General features: G+C 31.7%; 1 long non-coding RNA gene across 1 annotated transcript; it reads right to left on the reverse strand.

The window, feature by feature from the left end:
- Positions 1 to 8326: 8326 nt before the first annotated feature.
- LOC147801869 (uncharacterized) lies at positions 8327 to 9732 on the reverse strand. Its single transcript, XR_015430369.1, has 2 exons — positions 9333 to 9732; positions 8327 to 8471 (listed from the first exon to the last, which is right to left on the reverse strand). It is a non-coding gene; the product is annotated as an uncharacterized LOC147801869 (long non-coding RNA).
- Between the last annotated feature and the right edge of the window lie 1125 nt (positions 9733 to 10857).

Consider the following 10857-nt stretch of genomic DNA (forward strand, 5'->3'; position numbering starts at 1 on the left):
AATGAAACATACCTATTGTTAAATAATACATAATTAATAAATAATTAATTTCGAAATATGAATAAATAAATAATTTCGAAAATTATCCCGTTGATTCCTTTATTAGGATTTCTTTAAAGCACATCTAATCATTATGTCTCTGAATAATTCTAAAGAAAAGTGGTTTAAAACATACGAAAAATAACTTTGGTTTCTTCTTAAAATATTCCTTCATTATATTTGCTGTAATTAAATGGAAGATTTTGAGATTCTTCAAAGATTTGGCTCGTTACTAATCTTATTTGCAAAATGAAATGCACAATTACGCATTTTTAGCAGTCGGTCGTAAAATGTAATCACTGATCTGTCCTAGTGGCACAACGGGAAAACACGCCAAATTGGCCGGAATAATGGTAGTAATGGATGGTAAATTTACTATCCAGTAGTGTATTGTTTACAATTACAAAATTTACGATAAAGAATAATACGATATTTTTCAGGTATTTTTACTATGAAGTAATTATCAAAGCACTATGGAAAAAGAAACAGTGAATTTTTTTTGTTTCCTATGAGTTAGAAAATAATGTGAATTTTACCATTTTTGGCAGTTTTAACCAGTCTTTTTTTCCGCAGCATGATCGGAATAGAATCAAAACTTGTCTCACGGTAAAAAAAAAAAAAACAAGTGTTAAGAGTTTAAAACGCATTTTTAATAACAATTCTGGTAGCTTTTTCTAGGAGGGTCATTCTGTTAAGTCTCATTGATAAGGAAATTAAAATTAACTCTAAAGTCTATTAAAAAAGTTTTGGAGAAATTTCTTTAGCTTAATCTCATTATAGCTATAGATAAGATGATATATTTTTCGATAACGGCAAACATTGTCCATCTTAGGTGCAAAGTAAATCTGTCTAATTTTCTGTCAAAAGAGAAATTACCTCAAGCTATTTGAAACTGCTGAATTATTTTATATGGAGAGGCATGCTATGAAAACGGAAAATGCATATATTTAAGCCAATTTTGGAGGTTATATATTGAGTAGGAGAGGAAATTTCTTACAAACGCTGTATGAACTAGTTTCAGGATAAGACTAAAGCTTATTAATAACTAAAAGGTGAAATTATATCAACCTACTTGCTATGATGATTTTGTACTTTATGCTGTTCTCTTTCTGTAAATAAAATATTTTTTTTTAACGGCAGGCACTAAACTTATCATTCTTTGCCATGGAAGATGCCGGAGGTGTTGCTCATTTTTGCGTTGCCGGATGAGCAACTTGTGACCAAAGTCACGGAGGTGAGCAACATTGCCCAAGCAACACTTTCACAGATACCCATTCATAGGTTGGGTCACATTCACACATAACAGAGGACAAGACAGAGAGAAACATCCATGTCCTGAGTGATATTCGAACGCGCAGTCATTTTCCTCGCAGTCAGGCACGCTAACCGCTCGGTCACCTGACTGGCGTGTATAAAATGATAATAGTTTTAACCACATCCCGGAGTATTTTGTTTTAAGCTGTGTGAATTTATGGGACACTCCCTTATATTTTGAATTACGTATATGTAGATGACGGTAGGAATCTCTTCATATTTTAACCGTATCAGTTTTTCTAATTGAGGGGGTCTAAAAGTGCTTCTTCCAAATACACACTTTTCCATTCTTCCATTTAACAGTCTCTTAACATTTTTTCTTGGAAAATACTTCTCAAGACTTCCGGAGGCTGAGTGCTAGCACTTCGTGCTTCCAGGCCACAGGTGATAGGTTCGATCCTCGAGCCGGGCAAGGTTGACTCAGCCCTTCATCCTTTCAGTGGGTCGATAAATAAGTACCAAGCATGCTTGGGAACTAAACACTGGGGGTTCCGCGTTCCGCTGACCACCGTACAGTCAAGAAAACTGAGATGGGCACAGTAGGCCTTGGCCCGCTATGGGCTGTCGCGCAACTGAGTTTAGATACTTCTTAAGTTTTCCGGGATTTCTTTTTAATAATAACACAATACACATAAATACCTTATCATAGCGTTGTTCACCAAAAAACCTTTCCTAAACAATTTGAAAATGTGGCTTATCATTATATTGCCCTGAGCTCTTTAATTAATATATTTTGATTCAATTTTTTTTGTTTGTATGTATTTTGTATGGTTAAATCAAGTATGCGTAATGGCGAGTTAAACAGAGAGAACTAAGCATGCGGTATGTAATAGGTTCAATGTGGAGTTACGGAACGGTGAGTGCATTTACGTTTCTCCCTCTTTCGATTTCAAATGTAAGTAATTTTTCATATAAATATTACAAATGTTGCATAATGTTACATTGTATGAAATAAATAAACATAGAATCACTAGGGGGGGGGGGAATTCATACAGGAGAACCAGAAATGTAAGCAGTATAAACAATATGGAACCGTTTGGAACTGGCCAACAGCTTGTACGATTTGCAATTATTTTTACACTTAAAGTATGCATTTTGTAAGCATAAAGACATAGAAATATAGTTTTTATTTCAACAACTGTTATTAATTTTAAAATGTACTCATTATCATTATCAATTGTCTATTATTGGAATTAATTATTTTTGTTGATCAATCGAAAAAATTATTTAGTTCAAGAAATGTTCCGATTCTTTACTTATGCACATTAAAATATTAATATTACGCTAGATTTTTATTAGGATAGACTATATCAGAATAGGATAGACTATATTTTGTTTAAATACCACTTAAAACTGGGTGCTTAGTTTAAAATAGAGTATTATTTTGAAAATGTTAAAAAGTTTAAAAATTTTTTATTCTTCGGAACAAATAAGGTCTTTATTTGTTGTCAACTACTCTGATATAAATACTTTGACGATTTCAAAAATATTCTTTGAGAGTACGATATCTCCAAGTCATATCAAAGGGGAGAATGATAAATTTGGCAAACATTCTAAGTATCAGTCATTTAGTACACTTTCCCACCTCTATTATTCACCAAGACCAACTGGTATTAGTATTTTTCCTAGAAACTCTAAACCTTCACGGGATTCTGCATTTTTGACACAAATCTGCTGTGAACTCAACCCACGCAAAAGGTGAAATATCTGTGATTGATCTTTCCTGTCTACAAGATGTGAATATAATTAGTTAAGTAAATATTTTCATCGTTGTATGCATTTCATACATAATGCATACTCATATAAAAGATTTCTAAGCAGAACTTATTATTAGCAACAGATTTTGTGACTATAATAGCTTTGATAATTTTAATAAAATGGAAAATGACGGTATATCAGATCTAATGTAATATGCAATTGGGATTGCTCACAACGTAACAATGTAGCTTTTACTTAATAACGTACATCGTTTCACAAAATAAGAATTTAATTAGGGATTGAAATGTAACTGTTAGTTTATTAAACAATATCATCGATCTAAAAATAATAAAAATATTAAACAATTGAACAATTTTAATAAAATGGCAAACTAAAATAAAGTGATTTATGGGATCGTATTTATCAATGTTGTATGTCAATGGAATTGCTTACAACGTAACGATGTAGCTTGTGCATAATAATACAACGCTTTTCAAAATAAAATAAAAATAATTAGTAATAGAAATATAAGTATTAAGTATTTTTTTAAACCAAATAGCCATCCCAAGACTCACAGTGAACTCTGGGAATGAGCTAGTTAATATGAAGTGTACTTTAAGCAACCTCAAAATAAGCTTAGGTACAAATAAAATGTGTGTGTGACTTCATACACCTCAATAAATACCTGACTTTCCTTAGTTGAAATAACGTGAAATTTTTATACCTCATAAATACCTCTTTTGTTACAAATATCAGAAAATCAACCTGGTCTACTTTAGAAATCCCTTTATCAGTTTGGCTGATATGAAGTGAATTTAAAACAATCTCAAAATAAGCTGAGGTAAAAATAAAATGACTTCATGCACCTCAATAAATACCTCACTCTCTTTAGTTGAAGTAAGGTAATTTTTTATACCTCATAAATACCGCTTTTGTTACAAGTATCAGAAAAACAACCTTGTATACCTTAGAATTCACGTCGTCAATTTGGTTAGTATGAAGTGAATTTAAAACAACATTAAAATAAGCTTAGGTATAAATAAAATGTTTGTGTGTGACTTCATACATCTCAATAAATACCTCACTCTTTTTAGTTGAAATACGGTAAATTTTTTTATACCTCGTAAGTACCTGACTCTCTTTAGTTTGAAAAAATAAAAAAAAATTTATACCTCGTAAATACCTCACTCTCCTTAGTTGAAATAAGGTTAATTTTTTTATACCTCATAAATACCTCTTTCGTTACAAGTATCAGAAAAACAATCTGGTATACCTTAGAAATTACCTCATCAATCTGGTTGATATGAAGTGATTTTAAAACAACCTCAAAATGAGCTTAGGTATAAATAAAATGCGATTTCATACACCTCAATATATACCTCACTCTCTTTAGTTGAAATAAGGTAAAATTTTTTATACCTCAAAAATACCTCTTTTGTTACAAGTATCAGAAAAACAACCTGTATACCTTAAAAATCACCTTATCAGTCTGGTTGATATGAAAAGAATTTTAAACAACCTCAAAATGAGCTGAAGTGTATATGTTACGGTGAAACACCGAAATCTGGAGAATGTCGACATTCACCGGTGAATGTCAACATTCACGTAGTCACTTGGTGTATGTCCGAAATATAAATAAATTAATATATCCAATTTTATATTAATTTATTCGTTAATATTATTATATTTATTTGATATATTTATATTTATTCTATATTTTAATACTTACTGACGATAGATTAGAAGAAACATCAGTGTTTGGAGTATCGGGCAAATATATACCGGGCAGTGGCACTTAACCTTAAAAAAACATCAGTGTAGGGTATACCGGACAAATGTATACCGGGCAGTGGCACTTAACCTTAAAAAAACATCAGTTTAGGGTATACCGGGCAAATGTATACCGGGAAGTGGCACTTAACCTTAAAAAAGCATCAGTGTAGGGTATACCGGGCAAATGTATACCGGGCAGTGGCACTTAACCTTAAAATAACGTCAGTGTAGGGTATACCGGGCAAATGTATACCGGGCAGTGACACTTAACCTTAAAAAACATCAGTGTAGGGAATACCGGGCAGTGGCACTTAACCTTAAAAAAACATCAGTGTAAGGTATACCGGGCAAATGTATACCGGGCAGTGGCACTTAACCTTAAAAAAACATCAGTGTAGGGTTAAAATATCGAATAAATGTAATTATATCCACGAATAAATTCATATCAAATCGAATGCAATAAATATTTCGGACATTCACCAAAGCATATCTGTGATTGTCGACTTACACCGGTGAGGGTCCGAATGTACAAGAATGTAAAGAAATATTCGATCTTTCACCGACGTATTTGGTGCTTGTCGACATTCACCGGTGAAAGTCAACAACCACCGATTTCGGTCTTTCGCCGTGACATATATAAAACAACCTCGTACAACCTATACCAATACCAATTACAACCTATACGAGGTATAATTTTTATTGCTGTTTTCTCAGCAACCTTAAATATACCTCATATAAAACAACCTCGATACCTCAAAAATACCTCAAATATACCTTAAATTTTCGTAAGGAGCCGAAGCCATGCTCGCCGTGCTGACAGTCCATGCTGCTGCAAACGTCGTCGAACTGTTCGTGCAGACACTTGTTGTTGTGCAAATGACCCCATTTGTTGACTCAGGGTTCGTGACGTAGCTGTACTGTCTCTTAAGCCCATGTGGATAACATGTCTGTCTTCTCGGCTGTTAGTGATGGGGGACCGCTGAGATCCTGCACGGAATTCCATATCACCGTCATGAACCCATCGATTCTATATTCTGCTAACAGTCATGGGATCTCGACCAACGCGAGCAGCAATACCTCGGTATGATAAACCGCAATTCCGGTAGGCGACAATTCGACCTCGATCAAACTTATGCCTCTATCACACGAGAGAAAAATATGTGCAACTGCAAGTGTAAGTGAAACTCTAAGCCGAAAGGGTTGCTTAATTGCCTGAACGGTTGCATGTAATTGGGTTACCATATTTTGTTATTTATCTTTACTTTTGGCTCATATTTTATTTTATCATATTTTATTATATCATAGTTTCTGAACGATGTTCGTAAAGGGAGGAAAAAGAAATCACAGACGCTGTAGAATATTGATTAATTTTGATTTAATTTTTTACATTTGTATTTGTGTTAAGTCTTTTTTTCAGCAGCAAATTAAAATTCTAAAAAACTTTATTTCCCCAATAGTGAAGTAGCATAGTATAAAAAGGATTATGATTTCTACCTCATAATATGAGATGATATTAAGATATCATTGAATTTCATGCTGCGTCCCTGAAAGGATAAGGGGGTGAAAGGGAGATGGACTTAAATACATGCTGCGTCTCTAAAAGGATAAGGGGGTGAAAGGGGGGATGGACTTAAATACTATCTAGAATTTTGACAATTTTTTTTATCTTGATTTGAGTGACTAAGGTATAAAACATGGTGCGTAGCGTTTTTGAAAAGTGCTTAAAGGTGCTTATTTTCGATTTTCATTTTTTAAAGGCCTTTAAAGGTGCTTTTCTTAATGGGTGTTTTTAAAAGGTGCTTTATTTTCCCTTTTCGAAAATGAAATTTATGAAAGTAAATGTCGATTTTCGCCACGTATTATGTAAAAACGTGTTTTTCACATTTTTCTATTTCACGTTTTCAGAATTCATTCAACCACGATCAATTTCAGCGTACCGTCAGTCCATAGCGTATGAAAGCACCAATCATTTTACAGGTTTGGTGAAGTACTTGCGAGTCCGCATGTGCGTGTAGTGAGCTGGGTTCGGTGAGATCTTTGCTTTCTCCTGTGCAACTCTGCTGTATTTTGCAAGATATTCTCAATTTCAGGCTTTATTTTTCACCCTCTGAAATCGAACCGAAAAATCTCTTGATCATTTTTTAATGGCTAATATAATCAAGAAAAGAGTTCTTGTCAAATTCTAGTTATTTTATCATGATCATGTGAAGTCTGAGATTTATTTTGCATTTTGTCAATTTACATAGTGCTTAAAAATATTTTTTGAGTGCCTAAAATGTTCTTAAAAGTTGCTTATTTTTTGTTGAATTTGGCTCCGCACCCTGTAAAAGCATAGTTTATTTACATATATTTACTATCTAACATGCTAGCTAGGCAAGTGCGGTATCGTTATCTATGTATACGCTAAATCGAATGAGAATAAAAACAAGCTGTCTGATTTAATAGTTTATAGCTACTCGAAAATTTATAAAAGTTTCATGTGTAGAAAGGACAATTTTATGACTTATACCATTTTATGCAACTGACATTGCTATCTAAATAAGTAAGGCATTTCTTCAAATTTAATTTTTAAGCTTAATTAAAAAACATAGTCCTTTGAAATAATTCTTTAGAAGAAATGAGGGTTTAATGTACAATTATATACAAATATACAAACAAATATACAATTATTGACTTTCCTTTTGCTCATAAAATATTTATAACATCAAAACTATTAGTTCTATCAAATCAATTCTATTTTTTTAATTTAGTCTAAAAAATACATAATAAATAATGTCTATACTACTAATGTCTATACTACAATGTGTCAGAATTTTATTGTCATCAAATTAATTTACATTGCATTAAGGAATCATCACGCCCGGTGGCTGAGCGGTAGCTCTTCGCGCTGTCGTGCCACAGGTCCCTGGTTCGATCGTCGGGCCGAGCAAGGTTGACTCAGCCTTTCATTCCTTCAGTGGGTTGATAAATGAGTACCAAGCATACTTGGGAGCTAAACACTGGGGGTTTCACGTATGGCTGACTACCTAACCGGAACAAATGCTCCTGCATCCCAGAGCCCAAAGGTCAAGAAAACTGAGATGGGCACAGAAGGCCTTGGCCCTCTGTGGGCTGTGCGGCTGAGTTTAGTTTAGTTTTTAAGGGATCATCAATTTTATTCATTTACACATTGCATATCAGGAGTATCACTTTTATGAAAATTATTTTTTCCAATTTCTTAGTAAAATTGTTTTTTAAATATAAGAGGATTTTCAATGTCATACTTACAATTTATTATTGTAAAATTTAAAACATTCTTTATTGATATGAGATAATTTAATTAAAAATTATAGGATTTATTTTAGGACAAATTTACTGTAATATACAGTATATAAATTAAAATTTATTTATAACTATGAAAAAAAAACAATATTTTATTAAGAACATACTTTTTATGTATCATATTATTTTGTGACAGACTTTTACATGTTTTGTTTTGCATTTTAAATAATACGAGAATCAATTTAAAAAACAAAACATTTATTGTCAAGTGAAACATTTAGAACATTATTCATTTTCATTTCTTATTTTTTAATTTCTTTCATAAAAACAGTATTGCATCTCTTTCCTTCTTCACCAGACAAACCTTACAGGATTATACGAAATATCTGAAATAAAAGAAAGAAATCACTTTCATGATAAAATTTTACCAACACATTATTAGAATAAGAGAGATTAAATACCATTAATTTGAAATCATTTAAGTCCTTAGGTATCCCCTTTAAACTTATTTTAAGTTTGACAGATATTTTGATTAGAGTTCTAAGATTATTCTATACACTAATGAAAGATGGCAGGTATATTTGGTTTTGTAGTTCTTATGTTTGGATTGAAATTTGTTTTAAGAAAAATAGATTGTATTTATGATCGAAGACTATTAAAAATTTATGTATATTGAAAAATTAGTAAGGTACACTTACATACTTACTGTCATTGGAGAAAAGCTAAGTATCAAAATATAAATGTGAAGTATAAATAAAAAGTAAAGTATCATTAGTAAGTCATCACACACACACAAAAAAAAAAAGAATTGAGGGGATGAATGTAGAAACAGACAAGGAGATTGGAAATTTGCATTTTAGATTTTCAAAAATTAAAAGAATTCTTAGGGAAGAATAAAATAATTAATTAACAAATAATTATAATAATAAAAAAAATTCAAATAATCGGACACATGCTTTTACAATCAACAGTAATAAAGTTTAAAATTTGAAAATAAAGAAATATAATCATTATTATATTTTATGTTATAATAATGTAACAAAGTTTGGCGAGTTGCTTGGCGAATATTTCAAAGTAAAGCTTTTCACCAGTATAAATCTTTACATATATAAAAATAGAAATTATTTCTATTTAAAGTAATTAAAACTTTGATCGGAACAAATTATAATAAGTTTTAATTTTATTAGCTTAAAGTAAATAAATATTTTAAAAGAAAATTTATCTAGAAAATAGTGTACTATACTCACCGATACTAAAATGATGTGCAGGTTCCTGTTATGGTAGTACATCAACTGCATTGAGATGGTTATTTCATAGTGCGAAAGTATTTTTAATGCTTTGATTTTAAAGAAAATGTTATTGTTAAACTAAAAAACTGTTCCGTCTCGTCTATAAAAAAATTTCATCCGATCATCCTCTTCCTAACGTCGCCGCCATTTTTATTTACATTTGTATATGTCATCACATAAAATAGAAACGCCATAAAAAGCAAACGATCTGATTGGTTCATGAAAGAAATTGCCTGAACGGTTGCAGATATTTCGTGCAACCGTGATTTCTATATCACACGAGCAATTTTTGGAGAAATTTCACTTACAGTTGCACTTACACTTGCAGTTGCACATATTTTCTCTCGTGTGATATAGCCATTAGAGACATGCTGGTAGGAATTTCTCCTTCTTACACGAGGCATAACAAAAACTTTTTGACCCCAAAACAAAGCTCAAATTCATTTCTGTATGAGAAACTTACTACTTACTGTCAAATATCTTCTTTTATACATTGTAGGTGTCGCTACCACCGCCTGCTTTGCATGAATGCGCTGATAAGCTAATCATATGCATACCACAACATCCTTAATGCGTCCTGCAAATTTCACGTTCGGGGTGTTAAGCCTTCTGGGTGCAGCAATTTTAATGGCCAGTAGTGTGTAAGCAAAAGGACCAGATTTTGACTATTCATGACTGACTTAAACGTTTGTTGCTTTCTAAGATGGTTTTGTGTTTGCAAGAGTGGATGTTATTGTTTTAATACCATCTACTTAGATTAGTCCTTAATGTTAATCCGTATTTCCAGAGCTCCGATTCAAAACAGTTTTGCCTATAATTATAAAACGTGCATATCCAAAAAAAAGTCCATGACAAAAATAATTATTTATTAAAATTTATTAATATTCATTTTAATGATGAGCTAAATAATTGAATTTTAAGGTACATAAATTTTTACACAACTACTATTGTTGTAAATGGCTAATCTACTATATATTGTACTAATTAACTTTGTTATAAATGACAAACTACACAATTTATAAGAATTGGTCGATTTGCTCTTGGGAAATAACAATTAAAAGAAAAGAGTCTTCTTTAAGTTGGCGAAATACACCCAAAGTTAAATTAACATTAAAGGGTCCAAGCGTTTGATTGCTTTTCTGTTAAATTACTGAGACCATATTTTGTATAGTGGCAGCCCCTCTGATTTTAAGAACCAGAATCTGTCAAAAAAAAAAGAAGATGTGCTTAATCAGAGAAAGTACTTTTTAGTGACTTATTTCGTAATTAAAAATATCTTGGGCCCAAATTATTCAACATATTTATGGTTTGGCCTTCGAACTATTGATTTCTTACGCGTGACAATCCGCTCATTAGATCAAAAGTTGTTCAAGATATTCCTTTTTTTGCGTATTGTATATTATAAGGTTTGTTTGTAAAGTATAAGCGTTTTTATAATATGAAATCAAACTGACATGGAAAGTGTTTTGTTTGAAACATTAAA

Source organism: Parasteatoda tepidariorum, chromosome 11, assembly GCF_982258835.1.
Source record: "Parasteatoda tepidariorum strain Cologne lab strain chromosome 11, Ptep-v5.0, whole genome shotgun sequence".
NCBI lineage: Eukaryota > Metazoa > Arthropoda > Arachnida > Araneae > Theridiidae > Parasteatoda > Parasteatoda tepidariorum.